The 19,527-nt window shown below is 46.9% G+C and overlaps 1 protein-coding gene across 6 annotated transcripts in view; it reads right to left on the bottom strand.

Moving 5' to 3' along the window:
* The window catches only part of LPP (LIM domain containing preferred translocation partner in lipoma), a 687,064-nt gene that overhangs the window by 622,864 nt on the left and 44,673 nt on the right, over window positions 1-19,527 (bottom strand). Inside the window, exon 1 of one of the 6 annotated variants that reach the window (XM_057738616.1) lies at window positions 4,315-4,412. The exons of the other annotated variants lie outside the window; for them this stretch is intronic. The gene's annotated coding sequence lies outside the window, so the exon portion shown is untranslated. Of the gene's footprint in view, window positions 1-4,314; window positions 4,413-19,527 lie in introns of those variants that run through there. 6 annotated transcript variants of the gene reach the window in all.

The raw sequence follows: 19,527 nt of genomic DNA, 5'->3' as shown, positions 1-19,527 counted from the left end.
ACCCTGGTAACCGTAACTCAGGTGCTTCCCATCACGCCTCGACTCGGGTCCAAGCCCCCTCTCACTGACACCTACTGTCCCTGCTTGGCCCTCATCTCACGCTCCTCCTCCTGCAGCCCACTACCTCCTGGCGCACTGGGCTCCTCTGTTCCTCAAGCGCAAGCTCATTCCCACTCCACGGCCCTGGCATTGGCCTTGCCCTCTGCGATGATGCTCTCCCCACCCCCAGCTTTCCCATGGCTGGCTCCTTGCCATTCAGGGCTCAGCGTAAACATCACTGCCAGGGCCCTTCCTCCGTTCCCTCACAGGCAGAGCCCACCTCAGTGTCACTTATTATCCTCTGCTGCTTCCCTGTTCATCTATTATCTGCCTCCTCCACACCTCCCTACTAGAATGTAAATTTCAAGGGATCATTGTTTTGTGTGTCTTTTTCTTCACTCTAAACCCAGTACTGGATCAGCACCCAGAACAGTATGAGGCACATAAGTGGAAATCCAATAAAGATTTAATAAAATTAGGTGAATGCATGCCGCAGACGACAGAAACCTTAAAGGCTGCTCCTAGGTAAGTGGCCCAGGACTGTGTCTAACATCCTGGGCTTTGGAGTAAGATGCAGATCACTGATGCTTGCTCTCAGGAGCTGTAGGAGTTCAGGCAAGTTTTCCCACTTCTCTAGGCCTTATTTTTCTCAAGTAAAAAGGGGACAACAGCACCTAACTTGTGGGAGTGCTAGGAGGATTGAAGGAGATAAACCATCGGGAGCACCTAGAGCAGGGCTCAGCACAGACAAAATGTTCGCTGTCACCAACTGCAGCCCCACTCTACAGGTGGGAAAACTGAGACTCAGAAAGCACATGCGTCTTCATCCAAGTTAGACACTGAGTTAACAGCAGAGCCAGGTTAGAAAATCCCATTTTTAGTCTCTGTCCACTGCTCCACAGACCAGCTATTCCTTAGACAATAATAATAACAAAAATATCTGATATCATGTTCCAGAAAGAATCTGAACTACCTGACAAAAGATGCACACCATTCATGACTTTTTTGTTTGGTTGGTTTTTTGTTTGTTTGTTTGTTTGTTTTAAGCTCTTTATTGGAATATAATTGCTTTACACTGTTGTGCCAGTTTCTGCTGTACAACAAAGTGAATCAGCTGTATTTATACATATATCCCCATATCTCCTCCCTCCCGTGACTCCTTCCCACCTTCCCTATCCCAGCCCTCTAAGTCATCACCCATCATCGAGTTGATCTCCTTATGTTGTGCAGCAGCTTCCCACTAGCTATCTGTTTTACATTTGGTAGTGTATATATGTCAGTGCTACTCTCTCACTTCATCCCAGCTTCCCCTTCACCCCCAACCCCCCCCACCCCCACTCTGCCCCATGTCCTCAAGTCCGTTCTCTACATCTGCATCTTTATGCTTGCCCTGTCACTGGGTTCTTCAGTACCCTTTTTTTAGATTCCATATATATGAGGTAGCATACGGTATTTGTTTTTCTCTTTCTGGCTTACTTCGCTCTGTATGACAGGCTATGTTTTTTTTAAAGTAAGAAAATTGGAAACAGAGATGGAAAAATCAGGCAAAGGAAAGGGACAGGGGTTACAAAAAGTACAAGCCATACGTCTCATACCATTTGCTAGAGGTGGGCTTCACATTCAGCTCTGAGCTTCCCAGAGTCCAATATAAACCAGAGGAAAATACCTGTGTCCATACGGTCCGTGGGAGCACTTGGTTACTGAAATGTCACAGCAATGTGTGAGGAGGTGTGACCATCCAGGTGAGAATCACCCTGGTTTCTCACAATCCTGACAGCTGATTCCACCATGTGCTTACTCCTGATCACACACACTCGGAAGCCACACGACCTGGGTTCCAATCCCAGCTTCACTACTGACTGCATGATGTTATTAACCCCTCAAAGCTGCAGGTTCTTCCGCTATGAAATGAAGTTATAAAATAGTACCTAAATGGATAAATAAAATGTGGTGTACATACACAATTTGTCACTATTAAGCCATAAAAAGGAAGGATATTCTGACACGTGTTAGAACATGGATGAACCTGGGACATTATGCTAAGTGAAATAAGCCAGTCACAAAAGGACAAATACTGTATGATTTGACTTCTGTAAGACAGATACGTAGAGAAGTCAAATTCATAGAGACAGAAGGCAGAATGATGGCTGTCGGGCTGGGGGAGGGGAGAATGAGGAGGAAATGTTTAATGGGTACGGAGTTTCCTTTTCGCAAGATGCAAAGAGTTCTGGAGATTGATTGTCCACAATATGACTGCAATGAACACTACTGAGCTGTACACTTCAAGATGGTTAAGATGGTAAAAGTGGTGCTGTGTAGTCTACCAAAATTAAAAATACAATTAAAAACAAATAGTACCAAATGAATCACTTTGCTGTACCACAGAAATTAACACTGTAAAACAACTATACTTCAATAACATCAATCTTAAATAAATAAATACCTCCCAAAATAGTACCTACTTACAGGTAACTGTAGTGGTAAATCAATGTAGGTCAGGTGCTTAGCCCCGTGCTTGGCACCCAGAGAGCAATCAATGCATGTCATTCCCCCTATTGGCAGTAACAGCGTCCCCCTGGTACTATCAACCCTAACCCCTCCGTGCCTCTTGTCAGCATCACAGCCGGAAAACACTCCAAGCCTTCGTGCTTCAAGGCAGCCTCCTCCCACTGGTGAACAGAGCCTACAGTCATGACCCAGGCACCAGTCGAGGGGAGGAGACAGGATGCAGGCAGCATCCCTGCCTCCCAGTGCCTCAGAGCACCTTAGAGAGATGCTTCCCCGCCATTCCTCACTGACCACACAAACTCAGGGCTCACAGCACTTCCTCCTGTTAAGATCTGTCTCCTAACGCCACAGGCATCAAAGCACTTCTCCAAAACACATCTCCAATATCTTCCCTGCATTAGAGAAAGGGGTTCCCAAGCTGATGGGAAACTGATCTGACTACAGTGAGTTACTCATTAATTATGGCTGCGTAACACCTGGGGGAATGTCATAGGGTGGCGCCCTCTTAGTCTCTGTCGAATGCTGCTGTCACACCAAAGAAGGCTAAAGGGGTGTGTGTGTGTGTGTGTGTGTGTGTGCATGTTTAAACTCTATTCAGAATCAGGGCTCACCTGGGAATGGGGATTATACTCCAGAATTCTTACAGCTTCCAGAACAGTGCTTGAGGCTTAGCTGGAAAGCCCCAATCTGTTTCTTTCAAGGCCTGGGCATAACTTCACCTCCACAGATGAAACTGAAATAAAGGCCTCCGCTACTCAGTTCCTCCTCTTGGACAAGCTATCATCCTCTTTCAGGAAAGAAAAAGATATAGGCAGCAAAGCAAATCGGAAGGTAGCAGCTCACATTCAAACAATATTCACATGACTGAAAGCAGGAAAAGGTAAGCAGAAACCAAAGAAGGAAAAAAAAGTGAAATTTGAAAAATCAACAAACTGAGGCCTCTGAGTCCATGTAACATGACAGAAAGAGGTCTGACCTGGGAGAACTTGGTTCCAGTTCTCAGTTTCTCACAAATTAGATCAGTAAGGGTGGGCAACTCGGGCATCTTGAGTCCCAATTTCCTCATCTGCAAAATGGGCATCTTCTCTGCCTTTGCCTGAAGGGGTAACTTCAGTGCAGTGGAAAGAGGAAGGACCCGAGAGTGAAAAGATCTGGGTTCTAATCCCACCTAATTAGCCGTGTACCCGCGAGGCAGGTGAGCCGCACTCCTGGGCCTCCCCTGCCCACCATCAAGCGGTAAAATACAACAGACCAAACAAATCATCCCTAAGACTGCTTCCAACTCTGACAGCCCATCAGATCTACACACCAGGTATTTATTGCAGAGCAGATGCCGTGCAAATGCCTTACAAAAACCTTTTGAGTACTGTGAGGTCCAACCATAAAGTCTGCTTTTCAGGATAAAACTTGCCCTCCCCAAGTGTCCACAAACACCCCTTCTAGCCTGCTGCTCTAGCCTTAGCAATCAGACAGACAATAACAGTCCCAAATTATCTTGCTCCCCAACGTGAGCTAGGCCTCAGGTGGGAGGAATACCTCTCTAATTTTTAATACACGAATCGGATTTTTCCTCAGGCATAGCCCCTGTCTAAATCCCACTGCGAGAAGTATTCCCCTGGGAAGGCAGCTGTCCACACCCCAAGTGAAAGCAGCCGGCGCTCCCAGCCACATGTCCCATCACCATGCAAGCCAGCCAGCCCTCAGGACTCTGAGCCCCGGGTCTGCGGGCAGAACCGCCACTGGCTCTGGCAACAACGAGGTACTCACGCGCCTTCAGGCCCCACAGGCAGCTGGCCCTCCGCTGGCCCCCAACTTTCTCTCACACACCCCGAGTCCCACTGCCAGTAGGTGGTCCCCAGGCCGGAGGGGAACAGCACTGAAACATTCTCTCCTCGGCTCCCAGAACAAGGGGCAAAGGAATGGAGGGGGAGGGGTGGGGGGGGAGGGGGTGACTTTGTTTCTGGAAACAAGAATTCAAATCCTGCTTCTCCTAAACCCTGAGTCACCTCCTTCCCTTCCAATAGATCAGTGTGGTGGGTAAACATTTCCATATAAGGAGAAGCAGGCTGGAGGATGTCAGAAAAATCACCCTTCTCTCCTCTGGCACTTGAAGAACATGCCCCACTAAAGACAGAATTCCTTACTCGGAGTGAATGCTTAACCCACAGAGAAGTAGAGTCTCCACAGGCTCTCCTGTTACAGGAAAAAGGCCCCCCTCCCAGGCAAGGAAGTGACTGGTTTGAAAGGCTTTAAGTTCATCTTAGGAACGGGGCCATGTAGAATGCAACTATAATTATGAAGTCCCTCGACGCACTGGAGGTGGAGGAGGGGTCTGGGGAGATGCGCCTGAAGATGTCACCAAGAATCCAGCCCACGCGTCTTTCGGTGGCAGATGAGTCCTAACCCAACCCTCAGACCCCAATCCCTGACTCCCTCGGGCCAAGTCCTCTTGGGAACTTAGTTTCACGTGAGTTCTTCACAGGACAGACATCAGGCAAGAAGACCCAGAATAAAACCACACTTCCAGGAGAACACGGGTGGGGAGGAGGGGGACAGAGGGGTGACATGCTCAACTTCGTTTGTAAGATTAATCCCCTTAGTGTGTAAGATGAATTCGAATCCGAGGGTCCTGAAAAGTGTCCGATGACGAAACTGAGCCAGTGAAGTCAATCGGGGATGAATCTGGTCTAAAATGACTCCAGAATGAATGAGAGGAGAAAGGAGAGAGATGAGATGCTGGGGAAATGGCAGTCGGGTCTGCTCAGAGGAGGAATCCATATCTTGGCTTCACAGCGGTTCTATTCCTTTGCACGACCTTGTTCTCCTGTTGGCTGTACAGGCTTTCTGTAGGTCAGACGGGCCGTTGTTCAGAATCACTGCCCACTTGCTGGCCTCTGGACCTTCACCACGAGGCTGCTTGATCTCATCCCAAGGCAACTTTCAAGCAATAAACAGCACTGGCCATGGAGTGAGGGGACCCAAGACCTAGGCCCAGATCAGTCACTCCTTACCACTTTGGACAAACCCGTTCTCCTCTTGTAGCTTATATTCTCTCATCTACAAATTGGGTAGCTATCCCAAAACTGTCCAACCATGTGCTCTAAAAGCAGCTTCTATCTGGCCTATCGAAGGAGTCCTGACTTTTATTTTGATCACTTGTTTTCTATTTTTGCAAGCATGCCACAAGTACCTGAAAAACTGGCAAACATTTCTTACTTATTGCATGTTTAATACATAAACACAAATATACATGACTATTCAATGAGGTAAGGAAACAGGATCAGAAAACCTTCTACCACATGCCTGAACCAGAACTCAGCACAGAATTCTTTCCACAACAGTGCTCCCAGGAGGTCCCAGAAGTAGGCTTGAAAAAGGTAAGGAGAGACTTCCCTGGTGGTGCAGGCGTTAAGAATCCGCCTGCCAACGCAGGGGACATGGGTTCAATCCCTGGGCCGAGAAGATCCCACATGCCATAGAGCAACTAAGCTCGTGCACCATAACTACGGAGCCTGTGCTCTAGAGCCCACAAGCCACAACTGTTGAGCCCATGTGCCACAACTGCTGAAGTCCATGCACCTAGAGCCTGTGCTCTGCAACAAGAGAAGTCACCACAAGAGTAGCCCCCACTCTCCACAGCTAGAGAAAGCCCTTGTGCAGCCACAAAGACCCAAAGCAGCTAATAAATAAACATACAAATACATTAATTAATTAATTAATTTAAAAAAGAAAAGAAGGATAAGGAGATGGTCCTTGTTTGTAACTGAGACTAAACCAGCCATCAGACTTGGTGGCTCTATGGAAAGACTGTCATCTTTTCAGGAGCTCAGAGTTCCTTCCATCATTCCAACAGGAGCATTTCAGCAGAGAAAAGAGATATTCCATGGAAAATAACTGCCCAGGAATGGCCTGGGAACTCTGAAAACCGAAGTATCAAGGACATAGCTACAGAGATAGGTCTGAAAACCAGAATGAAAGGTCTATGGGTACCCTCCATTCTGCTAGTAGTAGTAGCACTTGGAGATCAGTTTGTATACCCACAAAGGGACCCTTCACTCCTTAATGTACATGTGCCTTTCTTCCTCTTGACCCCTGAGAACCACTGGCTTGGGGATCTCAGGAGAAGAAAAGACCATAAAGGCCACTGAGCCCAAAGTCCCTCCTATTTATGAACCCCTCCTCTGCCGCCTATGGCATCCCTGACGTCTCCAGTGAGGTGGAGATCATTATCTCCTGCAGCTGTAAATTCCATCTTTCCAACAGAACAGTCTTCCTTATATGGAAATAAATATGGCTCCCCAGCCTTCAACCTCCGGCTCCTTATTTTGTCTCTTCAAACCATACAAGCAACCTATGTCTGTCTCACGGGTTTGGAATTTTTGTAGGTGAATGTGGATATAGAGACGAAGCTATCCAAGATCTCATCCCTCGGTCCCCCTGGCTGCTTCCTGATCATATCACACCCACTAACTCCTAATACATTTGTGGCCAACTTGAGAGCCATTCTTTTTGGATTTTTCCAATAAGTGTTAGTGCTAAGTAACCCACTCTGCATAGGTACTGCCGGCCTTGTGGGTTCACAAGACATACCCTATTAAATCCCAGTCACTGAGAAAAGAGAAAACAGCCTTCAAGATCAGTTCCTCATCCACCTCCACCCCATCACCCCCACCACATCCGCACCCTTCACGGACGAAGCTCAGGAATGTAGAGTCCCACCCCCAGCTCCGCACTCCGGCTCTCCAGTCCGGCCGACCTAAAACTGTCTCCTGGATACAGGACTGTTCCAAGAAACATTAAGAGCGAGCTCTATAAGAAAAGAGGACCTTGCCAACCCGAGCGCTCTCAGAACAACAAAGCAGCCTGCAGGCAGGGCAGCAGAGCCAATCTGCTGATCACAGGGCTGGTAGCTCGTGATCCCTGACCACTGCTGGCACCATTCTGGATCTCGGTGTCCTTACAAGATGGGGGGGAACTGTTCTTTTTCTGCCATAGTTCTGATGTGGCACTATTTGAATTCAAGGTACGTGTGATAATGACGTCCCATTATCACATGCTTTACTGTTTAGTAAGTGCTTTCCCAGACAGTCTCATTTAATTCCCACCGACAACTATCCCTGGAGGATTATACCCATTGTAGTGACAGGAAAAGTGAGGCTTAGGGAGGTTAAGTATATTCCCAAAGTCCCACCGATGGTAAGCAGTGAAAAGAATGCTGGTTTAAGAGTTAGACCATTTAAGATTCCAGTTCCGGGACTTCCTTGGTGGTCCTGCTTTCCAATGCAGGGGACTCGGGTTCGATCCCTGGTTGGGGAACTAAGATCCCACATGGTGCGGGGCAACGAAGCCACACACCATGACTGAGCCTGCGCATGCCACAACTAGAAAGAAGCCCTCACACCGCAATGAAGAGCCCACGCCCCAAGGAATTATCCCGCATGCAGCAATGAAGATCCCACATGCCGCAGCTAAGACCCAACACAGACAAATTAATTAATTAATCAATTAATTAATTTTTTAAAATTCCAGTTCCAATTCTGCTGCATACGAAATATATGACCTCTGGCTACCTGTCTGACTTCTCTAAACTTCAGTTTCTGCAGCTGAAAATTAGAGATAAAAATAGCACTTCTCCTACCTCTCAGAACAGGATCAAATGAGATAATTTGAATGAGAGCCCTCTGGAAAACGGGTAGGCGTTACAAAAGTGTAGGGAATTATTGTGATTACTTGCCAATCACTGTGCATTCCATTACAAACACAAAAAGCAGTGAGGTCATTGTCAAGACAAAGATACACTAACGCTCTGGGAACTGAAGGGAAATGATTCGATGTTCTACAGGGTTGTATTACTACAGCATTCTGTCTATGTGCTACTCACTCATGCACTTGCAACTCAACAGCAACTGTCAGATTTTCAACCTCCACGAACGTCTCCAGGACTGCTCAAGACAAATTCACCCTTTTTTGGTTCAAAGCAAATGCAGGGCCAAAAGGAGGTAATAGAGACAGGCTCTGGGAAGCCCCCCTGAGTGTCTCAGTTCTGAAAAAACGTGACCCGCAATGTTTTCCTTGAAGAAGTTGTTAGAAACACAGGCTCCAGTCGCTGCAACAACCCCAAGGGAAATAAACGTACAGTGCGCAGCTATTTACCAGAGAGCACGAAGGAAGCGCCAGAGCATGAATTAATCAAGGGCACAGGATATTTCAAGTTGCAGATTCCAAAAGAAATCTCTAACCCATTAAACCTCTGGCCCAGCTCTCAGACGCTCAGCCTGGCATTTGGGCAGCCCAGGCTGCAGAGAAGCCCATTTACATACCAGAGGTCCTGCTGCAGGCCACCAGGAGCCAGAGGGCACCCAAGAAGCTCTGAGAGCACAGGTGGGGGCCTGGCTTCCTTCAGGCCTCCCCCAACACACTAGTCATCAGGATTCTCTTCAATTTCTGCAAAGACCCAAGTCATCCATTTTATTTACAGAGGGGCCGGATCTTCCCCAGAAATCCACTCCCAAGACTGATGCACACACAGCTCACCGATGATTGTTTTCTGGTTTGCATTTTATCACCTGCCTCCTTGTGCTTAATGTTGGAGGAAGGCACACAATTAATTTGTTGCACAGATGTGCGATTCCTACCGTGAGCGTGTGCCTGCATCCTCAAGGATGCTACAGCAAAGGGCTCTGAGATGCAGACAACTTCAAGGAGCTCACAAGCATGGAAGAGAAAGGCTGGCCACCATACAGGACAAGAGACTTCAGTAGGGTCCCCTTTGATGAGAGGGATGGATTTCTGGGCCAGCTATTAAGAGGGTAGGACAGGAAAAGGGGGAGGTGAAGGAGTAAAGGACATTCCAGGCAAAAGGAAAGATGTGAGCCCAGGCGATGCGGAGCTATGTCCAGTGAACAGCAAGCTTAGAGGATGTGTAGGGAACTAGTGGGAAAGGTGGGCAGGTGAGTGGAGACAAACAATAACTCAGCAAGGCAAAATAAAGCCAAATAATTGCTGGAGGCTAAGGTGCTGGATTCTCGTTCTAAAAACAGTCTTTTTTGAGAAGCAATCTTTGATCACACCATTGATCAGATTTAAAAAATCATCTCCGGGTTTCCTAGGTGGCGCAGTGGTTGAGAATCTGCCTGCCAATGCAGGGGACACGGATTCAAACCCTGCTCCAGGAAGATCCCACATGCCGCGGAGCAACAAAGCCCGTGCGCCACAACTACTGAGCCTATGCTCTAGAGCCCATGAGCCACAACTATTGAGCCCATGTGCTGCAACTACTGAAGCCCACACACCTAGAGCCCGTGCTCCGCAACAAGAGAAGCCATGGCAATGAGGAGCCCGCGCAGCACAACGAAGAGGAGCCCCCACTCGCCGCAACTGAAAAGAAAGCCCGCGCACGGCAAAAAAAGACCCAACAAAGCCAATAAAATAAATAAATAAATAAATAAATAAATAAATAAATAAATAAATAAATAAAAAATTTATTAAAAAAAAAACATTTATTTGGCTCCTCGCTGCCAAACAAAGATAGCAACAACAACAGCTACAATGTATTGAGTGTTTAACCTGTGCTGAGCATTGCTGGAAACAGGCTGCACACACGTCCCATTTAATCCCATCAACAACCCTGTGAGTTGGGCGGCCTGGCTCCCATAATACAGACGGCAGAGGCCAGGATTAACGAACTCACAGTGCAAACGCAACGCCTTGCAACTCTAGACCGCGCGCTCTAATTTCTAACCTTCCTTCCTACTGCCCAGATGCTCCCTATCCCATTTCTGTGAGATACACTGAAATCACTATCACATATAATAATCCTATGTAACAAACACCATGATCTCCAAAAACAGTTGAAAAAGTTCTTTATTCGGTTCTGCTTCCCCACAAACCCTTGGCGTCAGGAACCTTGTCTGTACACACAGTAGACAATCAATAATCACACGTTACTCAGTTAGACAAGGTCTTTGAAGGTCGGGCCGGGGAAGTAACACGGTACTGGCTGTAATTTCCACTCTCGTCTACACAGAGATGGAACTTAACCTCAGCGAAGTTCCCAAGATCCAGAGGGGAGACGTAGCCAAGTTGAAAGATACAGGTCAAGGATCCTGTGCATGGAGTAGGCCGAAGGTTCTGCAGCTACTCAGGGGCTGCGTGCTCCTACAGCCAAGTGCTCCAAAGGCCCCTCAGAAGGAGGTGGACTGGACACACATTTCGTTGAAAAGGGGAAAAAGCTCCAGGACCCTCACAATTATGACTTGTGCTAAGCCACTTTGCCTTTCAGACTTAGCACAAAGACAGACTGGGCCAGCACAGTGGTTTTCACACTTCTCTTCCCCAGCAGTAGAGCTTTTCCTTTCAGCAAAATGCTCTGCAGTTGCTTAGCTTGTAAGATAAAAGCAGAGCTGCTGAGACTGGGCTCCAGAGGCCCCCTCCCTCCTGCTCCTCTGACCATGTATCACCTCCCCACCGTGCAACCCAACCCCAAGGCCCCTCTTAGAGTCTCCCAGACGGAGGGGAGCCCAGCTTGAAAACCAGCAGCCTCTGAACGCTTCATAGTACCTTCCAGCTCTGATTCTAGTGACTTCCAAGGTCTGAGATGTACCTCCTTGATAAGCAGTTCTGCATTTTTACCAGTGAGACAGGCAATATATGGTGCAGCAGCAAAGAAAGAGGTCTCAAATTAGAAAACTTGGATGATAATCTATTTAGGTCCTGTGTTCTCAGAAGCAACTTGTTTAAATCTTACTAAGCTTCAGTTTTCTCATCTGTAAAATAGGAAATAATATTGTTATCCACCTAATAAAGTGTTTATGAGAATTAACTAACTTAATGCATAAGCTGTTTAGCAGAATGCCACGATAAATACTGTGTTATGATCACTCCATCTACAAATTTATCTAGGTCCACAGATGAAAAGCAGGCAGCACTGCATCCAGGGCAAAGTAGACGCTCAACAAATGACAGAGGTCCATCCCCTTCCTTCCTTGCTCTCCTGGACATTTCAACCTAAACAAACAATATGAACACAATAAAGAGCTAAAGGGAAGAACACATTTCATGTCCCAAGTTCCCTACAGCTCACCTTTGGAAATATTACATCTTGTCTCTGGAAACTCTGAAACTCATGGCCCTCTCAGGCCTCCAAGGATGTCAGCCAAGACAGTCCAGGATGGACCAATCCAGGTCATCGGCACAGGAGAAAGTGTCAGACTTGGCATCCCAGGACCTGACTTCCACATGGACCAGCTGAGTGGCCTGAGAAATACCCCCTGCTCGCTGAGCCTCAATTTCCTTACTTGTAAAACAAGGATGAGAGCAACCCCACCTTCTACCTCCTCATGGTGTTATACAGAACCAGGAAGTTAATGGGTGTGAAAGCTCTTGACAGATTCACAGCTGTCAAGTATTATCGTTTTTATTATAACCTCAAGTAAAAAGTTGAACCACTGAAAAAAATATCTTAGAATGTGCCCCAAACTTGGGAATCATCCCATCTTCAGGTCCCACCTCCAACTGCAAGATTCCCTGTCTCTCACCTCTGTTGTGCCCCAGGTTCCCTGAACATCCTGAAGGTGCTGCCAGTAAACCCCCAATTTCATCACGACTTCCCCAGGTGAGCCCTCTGAACTTAACTGCACAAAAAATAACATCCAACTTCCCTCAGGCTGGCACTCAGGGCCTCCAAGATGGGCCCCAACCCATCCTTCCAGTCACATCTCCCATGATACTGCCATTGAGGGTACCAGGCAAGAGTGTACCCCCAATTCCTCCCAACTCCAGGATTTGGCCATGCTTCCCCCCAGACCTGTGCCTCCAAATCTGAGTGCAAGACCTCTTTACTGTGCAGTAGGGAAGAGGAACCCTTGGGAGTGTTCTGTGGTCAGGTGTCGTCAGCAGTGTCTTCACTGCCCCAACCTTTTGCTAAAGATGGTCCCATCAATCACTGGTCCATAAACATCCACATCATGGGAGGAAGAAATATCTCTGTATTTCTTCATAGCCTACAAAGCTTTTCATATGGCACACCTTTTTTAAAGGGTTAATGTGGGACTTCTCTGGTGGCACAGTGGTTAAGAATCCGCCTGCCAATGCAAGGGACACGGGTTCAAGTCCTGGTCCGCCACATGCTGCAGAGCAACTAAGCCCGTGTGCCACAACTACTGAGCCTGCACTCTAGAGCCCGCGAGCCACAACTACTGAGCTCGTGCACCACAACTACTGAAGCCCGCACACTTAGAGCCCGTGCTTCACAACAAGAGAAGCTACCGCACGCACCACAACAAAGAGCAGCCCCTGCTTGCTGCAACTAGAGAAAGCCCACGTGCAGCAATGAAGACCCAATGCAGCCAAAACGTAAATAAATAAATAAATAATAAAACTTTTTAAAAAATTAAATTAAATTTAAAAATTAAAATTAAAAAAAAAAAGGTTAATATAAGATATGACCATGACACCCTCTACATAAACAAGGAACCTTAGGGTAGGGAATAGAGTCAGTGGCTCAGAGGGTAGCCAAGCACAGGGCTTTGGCTCCAGAACCCATACACGCTACACGCTCCCCCAGGAGAAGAGTGCAACTGAAACCCTGCTATAAAAGGTGCCAGCCTCCTGGCCAGCTCACTGCATGGCCCCGGGTACATCAGTTTCCTTCCGTGAGCCATAAAATGAGGGCTCTGAGGTCATCCTACGTATCTACACACCCCTTTCTCTCTCCCCTTGAAAGACTTCAGAAATGAAACCTTAGAGGGGAATTAACAAGGCAACATCTTACTTAAGTGTTTGGTTAGTTCCATCCTGAACTTTCCCTCCCAAACTCCCAAGCCCATCTGGAATGAAGGAAGAGGGACTGACCTGAGTGTCAAAAAGCCACCAGGACTCTACAGAACAGCACAGAGAATGGCGTGTGGAGTATCACCACGCAGACCAGCAAGCTGCTCCCCAAGAACAGCTGCAGTCGTGGTCACAGCGCACGAACCCTGTCAGCAGATTGCTGGCTGGGTTGGCAATTTTTAATAAACTCAAGATGTACAAGCATTAATGCCGACTGCACAGTATACATCTTACATGCCTCATGGCCTAGGCTCCACGAGGGAGGGAAATGGAAAAATCTCTCTTTCCTTCAAGATTCTGAAGACACTAGCATCTCTCTTTAGCACAGGCAACTACAACTGCTACCTGACCACAGCACTCTTATCTGGATCCACATCCAGACTGTATCTGAGTAGCAGGCGGCCATGCCCTCTCCATGCATTCTCCTAAAGTCCAAATGCTGACCGCCAGGCTCTCCCAAGATCATGGGATCCTAGATCTGGCAAAATTCAAGTAGCACCTGGTCCAATTCCTGTAAACAACTTGTCTGGGGCATTCATTCATTCAGAAAACATCACTGGGGACTTCCCTGGTCTGGGGCATTCATTCATTCAAAAAACATCACTGGGGACTTTCCTGGTCTGGGGCATTCATTCATTCAAAAAACATCACTGGGGAATTCCCTGGTGGCACAGTGGTTAAGAATCCGCCTGCCAATGCAGGGGACACGGGTTCGATCCCTGGTCTGGGAAGATCCCACGTGCTGGCGAGCAACTAAGCCCGTGTGCCACAATTACTGAGCCTGTGTGCCACAACTACTCAAGCCTATGCACCTAGAGCCCATGCTCAGCAACAAGAGAAGCCACCTCACTGAGAAGCCTCCCCACTCGCCACAACTAGGGAAAGCCCGAGCACAGCAACGAAGACTCAATGCAGCCAAAAAAAAAAAAAAAAAAAAGCATCACTGATGTCTCCTTGATCCACAGCAATAAGATGAGGCTAGGAATCTCCTCTCAAGAACCCTGTACCAATATCTTCAGTGGCTTCTTAATGGCCAAGGAATAATCCAAGTGCTTTATCAATTATCTCAAGTTTCTTGATAGCTCAGAATCAGTCTTCTATTTCCACCATAAACTCCCTCCTGCTACCACTCAACACACATTCTTTGCTTTATTCAGACTGAACTCTTAGCTCTTATTGCCTTTGCTTGACCTACTACCCTTCTCCATGACAACATCAAACACAGATAATCCTACAACACCTACTGGTAGCTCTCAACCAGAACGAGATCGCTCTTTGAAGAAAGGCAGTTATTTCCACAGTGTCTTATGCATTACAGGGTACCTAGCATTTCTTGCCCTGACCAGTAAATGACAACGGTGGTCTGGCCTCCAGCACTGAGATAACAAAAAAAACACTCCACCACATTCACAAATGCTCCTTAAAGTGATGTTACCGCCCCCAACAGAAAATCACCGGACCACCGTCACCCCGCATGAAACCTCCCTTGCTTTTCGGTCCAGCCAGAATAGTCTCTCTTCGCTGGATTTGCTCAGCCTGCTATCTGGGACATCAATCGTGACCTTCCCCATGCTATTCTCACTATGTACTTGACATATTCCCTTTCCAGGGAGGCCTCCCAAAGGGAGAATCTGTGACTTATCTCTGCCCACAGTGCCAAATCTAGCACAGCACCAGGCTCATAATAAGTGTTTAATAAACATTTATGAACAAATTATGTAAACAAGATAACTGCCCAGGGCATGCCTCTCAGGAGGACATTAAACTGAGCTGGAAAGTTACAAATCGACCACTGCTGTCAAAACTAATGAGAACTACTTTCAGAAACTGAGATTGGGCAAGTGGCCCGTTCTTTGAGATAGTAAGTATATTAATGTTATACATTTTATCTAAATAAACAAATATTAAGTAGAATACCAGCTATATTACAGTATTATAACTAATTGTACATATTAAGTACTTGGGGATGGTAACCCTGGGCATTTTTAAATGACTGTGTCAGTGGCAGATACATTCTCTCAATTGGCTCCAAGTTCCCTCATGCCTTCTCAAGTGCCTACCTGTGCCGCAGAAGCAGACTGCTAAAAACTACATTTCCCACACTCCCTTGAAGCTAGTAAATCAGGTTCCAGTAATAAGATGTACTTGTGCGAGACGTAGCAGGTGGAAGTGAGGCAAAGTCCCCCTGCTGCTCCTTCTTCTGGCAAGCAATGTCTTGGAATCATGAGCCAAAATGTCGTTCCATTTGGCAATCCAACGTCCCCGCCACCAACCATGAGGATATTGAGAAAAGTGCCAGAGGTCTCCGTAGGGGCTTCCCAATCCCATCTTCCTTCTCCCTGGGTTGTAGCTATGGAATAAATTCTTAAACTCAATTGCTACAGATGTAGCCTCCTGGCTCCCACTGCTCCAGCCTTTCCAACAATTTTGTGAGCATCTCTTTCCCTGAATTAATCCCTTTCCATTTAAATTATGTGGCATGTCTTTCCTGCACGTAAGCCTGAACACGCAGGAAGGGAAAAAAAAAAAAAAAAGACCAATTAACCAATCAACCATTGGTCTATTTCTGATCTGCTCAAGTAAGACCTCGGTCCTTCTATACCTAGACCTTCTCCCTTGCCTCTATGAAGGGGAGAAAAATAGCTCACTTTACTGTAACGAACTACACAGACCCTTGGGTCGTAAGTAGCAGGTGTCATAAACCAGCTGATGATCAACAGAAACTCCAATTCACATAAAATGAAGCACGCTTATAGCATCATTAGACTCCTTCCTGAGAATTCTTTGGCTTGACCTCTTTGTTTTCCAGATCTGCCACTAAATACTTCAGTACCTCAAAGGCATACCGGCTGCACACCTAGCCCATCTGCTCTGTGCAGCCCCACAGAGGAGGCCTCCAGAAATGTCTGCTCTTGTCCTTGTCTCCTTATTTGTAAAACAGGGATAGCAACAGTACCTTCCTCGTAGGTTTCTTTAGAGGAAGATCACTCTGGATGAAGCAGCTACAAGAGCGACTGGCATGCAAGGAGTGCTTGCTAAGTGTCAGCTAGTGTGGAACCTAGAAGCAATCTTAGGGCACAGGTCTAAGTCCTGTTTTATGGACACAAAGGAGGAAACTGAGACTCAGATTCTATAACTCTCCGAAGGTCAGACGGCTGGTACGCGAGGGGTGGAGGCAGGATGAACATCCAGCTCCACAGCCTCCCAGCAGATGCGAAGCTATCTGCACCTTGGCATCCTGCTTGCTAAGAAGCACACCTACTGGGAAAAGGTATTAAACGGGAGGAGCAAAACCAGCCCAGACATAACAGGGCTGTACCTTGGGAGCTCTTGGGGCATCACAGGATGATAAGGCCAATGTCATAAGTCCTGCCCTTCGGCACAGTCAGCTCCTGTGGGTAAAATTAGCTCAGCTCTGCTCCAGTGCCGCCTGGAGCCCCGAGGCAAAACTCACCCCAGGCACAGCACGACCTCACTTGACCCTCACTCCCAGGAAGGGTCCCTCATGCACCTCATTAGGGCCTGAGATGACTCATTTTGCTCTTTCTGGCTCTGGCTGCTGAGGTCACCTCTGCTCTCCAGAAAGGCAGCTCCAAAGGAGAAGTAAAGATGAAAATTCAAGCAACCAACCTGCATTCCTTTCCACCAGGGCAGCTCACGAGCAAGGATGGGGTGCCTGCTGTCATGCCAGCTGTGCCCTGGGGGAAGGAGGCTCTGCTCAGTTATACAACCCAGCTCAGGACCAAAGACAGACACTAGGCCAGGTGGACTCCAGAGATCATTCTCCTGATTTTACTCTGGTGATGACAATACTGATCAGGGCGGGGCCCCGCCCGTACACCTGTGTGCTGTAGAACAGAGCACACTGATGATGGCCACCAGGGTCTCCTCTGCATCCTCCCAACCCAAAGCCACTAGACTTGAAGGTGGAGCTCAAATGCCACCTCTCCTGGGGCCTTCCCTGCTCCCATCCCTACCCAGCTAGAATTTTCATCACAATTTTCGCAATGCCTTATCTCTACCCTTTTTATTTCACGTTTATTGGTTCAACAAATATCTCTTGCACACCTATTTTGGACTTGAGGATACAGAAATAAAAGGAGTAACCCTCACCCTCAAGGAAAGCCAACCAAATGCAATAAAGAGCCAAAAATGGGGGAAGTGGTGTTATCAGGGTTCAGAGCTACCTTCCAAGCAGAGGTGATATCAGAGCAAAGTCTTGAAAGGAACCTGTAAGCTACCCTAATAAGGTGGGAGGGAAGTGATGTTTTGACAGAGAAACAGTATGTTAACTCGTGGAGGCTACAGAGAATCCTACGAATATTCTGGGAGCAGAGGATCAGTGAGATGAGGATAAAAAGAAGCAGGGGCCAAATTCCCCACAGTCTTCTGTTTTATGCAAAGGGTTTTGGATTTTATCCTGAATGAGAAAATCATTGAAGGATTTTAAAAACAGAGATTTGGCATGAACGGATTTGCATGTTTTAGAAAATCACCCTGGAAGAACAGAGAATGGAAAGGAGGGTAAGAATGAAAAACAAAGGCCAGGGACTTCCCTGGTATTGCAGTGGTTAAGACTCCACACTCCCAGTGCACAGGGGCCCAGGTTCAATCCCTGGCCAGGGAACAAGATCCTACTTGAATGCCACAAGTAAGAGTTCACATGACACAACTAAGGAGCCTGCCTGCCACAACTAAGACCGAGCACAACCAAGTAAATAAATAAATAGATATTTTTTTAGAAAACAAACAAAGGCCAGTAGAGCATTACTGAAACCCTGCAGAAGAGAGATGCGGAGGGTCTGAACTGAGGCAGGGCAGCAAAGGCTGGTAGGTAGGGTATAGCTACCTATAGTGGGTAAGTAAGAGTAGTTACCATGGTTGACTTAATAAAGTCTGAGGATGAATGGATAGAAAGGTGAGGTAAAGGGAGGAAGCATCCAGAATGAGTCCCAGTTTCCAGGCCTGGGTGATTGAGCAGACAGACGTTGCTATCATTCATGAAGGTGACAATGCTAAGAGAAAAAAAATAACATTAAGATTTCCAATCAGAGCATCCCAAAGGCACTTACATATATGAGGACAGAGATGCAGGGGAAGAATGAAGGAAGCAAAAGGGGTCAAGAGCGAGCATACCACAAAGGCCAGATCAGAGCAGTGCTAACAAGAAATGAACTTGGCCCCCACAGACCTGAGCAAGAGCTGCTTCTGTCAGACTGAAACGGGATAAGAGGCCAAAAGAAGATGAGGAAGGAGAGACAAGTGTAAAGACAGAGAAGCAAAGAAGAGGGATGGCATGTTGTCAGAGAAGGCTATGTGAGTATGCATCTTACTTCCCCTACTAGGCGGTAAGCTTAGAGAGCAGTGCTGCCCAGTAGACAGATAATGCAAGTGTCATACGCAATTTGTTATTTTCTAGCAGCCACTTTTTTAAAAAGCCAAGAAGGAACAAGAAAAATTAATTTCAATAACATGTTTTATTTAACCCAGTATACCCATACTCATTTCGTTGGTAATGAACATATAATTTATTAATATTTTACTTTTTTTTTTTTAATACTAAGCCTTTGAAATCTGGTATTCTACACTTACAGCACATCTCAATTTGAACTGGGCCACATTTTAAATCCTCAACGGTCACATGTCATTCTTTTTTTTTTCCCCATAAATTTATTTATTTATTTATTTTTGGCTGCGCTGGGTCTTTGTTGCTGCACGTAGGCTTTCCCTAGTTACAGTGAGCGGGGGCTACTCTTCGCTGCAGTGCACGTACTTCTCAGTGCAGAGGCTTCTCTTTGCGGAGCATGGGCTCTAGGAACATGGGCTTAAGTAGTTGCAGCACTCAGGCTCAGTAGTTGTGGCACACAGGATTAGTTGCTCCGTGGCATGTGGGATCTTCCCGGACCAGGGATCGAACCCATGTCCCCTGCATTGGCAGGCGAATTCTTAACCACTGCACCACCAAGGAAGTCCCAGGCACGTGTCACTGTGATTTAACTTTGACGAATCAGGAGTCAGCACGGTAGCTGACACACTGCATTTTTTTAATATGCTGAAATGAATGCACAGGTGATGGACGAAAGGATGGATGGATGAATTGTCATATCATTGAGAAAATTACTGAAGTTTCCATGGTTCTTTGCCTTTATC

The sequence above is a fragment of the Hippopotamus amphibius genome, chromosome 6 (genome assembly GCF_030028045.1).
Source record: "Hippopotamus amphibius kiboko isolate mHipAmp2 chromosome 6, mHipAmp2.hap2, whole genome shotgun sequence".
NCBI classification, from domain to species: Eukaryota; Metazoa; Chordata; class Mammalia; order Artiodactyla; family Hippopotamidae; genus Hippopotamus; species Hippopotamus amphibius.
This window is presented reverse-complemented; position numbering and strand designations above follow the sequence as displayed.